The sequence below is a fragment of the Neophocaena asiaeorientalis genome, unplaced genomic scaffold (genome assembly GCF_003031525.2).
Source record: "Neophocaena asiaeorientalis asiaeorientalis breed wild unplaced genomic scaffold, Neophocaena_asiaeorientalis_V1.1 scaffold437, whole genome shotgun sequence".
Taxonomy (NCBI): Eukaryota; Metazoa; Chordata; class Mammalia; order Artiodactyla; family Phocoenidae; genus Neophocaena; species Neophocaena asiaeorientalis.
This window is the reverse complement of record NW_020173375.1, coordinates 4,127,162-4,129,195: the sequence shown is the minus strand read 5'-3', so window position 1 is coordinate 4,129,195 and position 2,034 is coordinate 4,127,162. Positions and strand designations below refer to the sequence as shown.

General features: G+C 42.1%; 1 protein-coding gene across 1 annotated transcript in view; it reads left to right on the top strand.

The window, feature by feature from the left end:
• TMEM108 (transmembrane protein 108) overlaps window positions 1-2,034 on the top strand; it is a 360,574-nt gene that overhangs the window by 244,778 nt on the left and 113,762 nt on the right. The window lies entirely within an intron of this gene.

Sequence of the window (2,034 nt, the reverse complement as noted above, 5' to 3'; positions counted from 1 at the left end):
ATATATATATATATATATATATATATATATATATTCTTTTAAATCTCCACAGGTGATTTCGATGTGTTCTTCTGGTTAAGAGCCACTGAAGTAACTCGGTGGATGAGTGATGTGATAAAAAACTGGAAACCAGCAGTCAATGGATTGTGTCGTAGCTGGCCCATGTGAGATGGCAGGTCAAGAAAGTAGTGGCAGGGGCTTAAAGAACTTCCAAGAAAAAGGGATATAGTTGCAGTAAAGTCATGATTCCAGGGCAGTTGACTTCCTTCATTTGTTCATTCCAACATATGTAAGTGCCTGTTATGTTTCAGGTACTATGATTAGCACTCAGTATACCAAAATGGCATGGTCCCCTGCCTCTAAGGAGCTCACAGTCTAGTGGGACTGTCAGACATATAGATAACAACTAGACATTATAATAAATACAGGGATAGAGGCACGCCTAGGGCATCATGGCAGCCCAAAGAAGAGTTATCTGGCCAAATCTTGAGGGAAGAGGTCAATGAAGGCTTCCTGGAGGAAATATCTGGAGATCTGGGTCTCAAAGGATGACTAGAAGTTATCCAGGTGAAATATTTTCCTGGAAGAGGCACCAGCATCTATAGCTGCACAACAACTTACCCCAAAACTTAGTGGCTTAAAGCAATAAACACTTATTATCTCACAGTCCCTATGAGTCAGGAATTTGAAAGTGGCTTAGCCTGAAGGTTTCTAGCTCAAGGTCTCTCAGAAATGGTTCACTCATGCAGCTGTTGGCCGGAAGCCTCAGTTCCTTACCATGTGGGTTTCTTGATAGGCCTGCCCACGTGTTCTTATGACATGACATCTGGCTTCTCCCAGAGTAAATGGTCCAAGAGAAAGCAAAGCAAAACCAAAGTATCTTTTATGACCTAATCTTAGAAGTCACACAAAATTCTAGTGATTATACAAGTTAGCCCTATGCAAGAAGGGAGGGGACTACACAAGGGCATGAGATCATTGAGGAGATCTTGGAAACTGGCTGCCGCACAAGGACATCAATATTAAGATACAGAATGGCAGAAGAAGCTGACAAGGTGCAGGGCCTAATCATGAAGGACCCCAACAGCCATCATTAAGGACCTGACACATCATCTATAGGCAGTTCGGAGCCACAGAAGGGAGCTGTAAGAAGAGAAGGTTGGTGTCAGATTTATGTTTTAGAAAGGGCTCTTGGACAATATGGAGAAAGAGTTTGGAACAGAAGGGCCAGTGAGCTGTCACAAAAGTCCAGCAAGATGACACAGGCCCAGATCAGGGCAGCTGTGATATGGAAATGTCTCTCTGCCTCTTTGCTACTCAAAATGTGGTCCGTGGAGTACAATGCCAAGCAGCACTGGCATCACCTGAGAGCTTGTAGAAATGCAGGATCCCAGGCGTCACCCTAGACATGATAAAAGAATCTGATTCATGTGGACCTAGAAGTTTGAGAAGTACTATTACAAAGGATGCAGTAGAAATAATTACAAATTTGAGTGCTGAGGGAAAAAGAGGGCAGAAGATTGACTCCTAAGTCATATTGGCTCCACTTCAAAGCTAGAAAGCATACTGTAAACATTTTTACCTGAATCTACAGAATGAGTCTAGAGAGCTATGGATTTTCACAGTGTCACTAATCATGTCATGCGATCTAATAACAAAAAGACATTCTCTTTTATTATGAATTGTAGTCACGTAAATGGTGCCAACAAAGGAAACATACAGAATACGTCCCTGTTGGAAAGCTTCACAATGTTTTCCAACCAGAGTATTTGTTTTGTCTCAGTCTGAAGAACAGAAACCTACATTTTCAGAAAAGAGGCCCTGAGGAATAATATGATAAACAGGGATTTGGAAAGCTACAAGATAGTGCACGTTCTGGAAAATGTCCTAATTTCCAGATGACCTTTCCAAGTATTGTCTTCCCTGGGATCAGATTTGGGAGCCAGTTAACTGCTGAGCCTCACACAGTAAATATCTGCCAGGAAATCCATTACTTGCATTATGGTCAATGGGAGCCACCACCCAGTGGTTTTT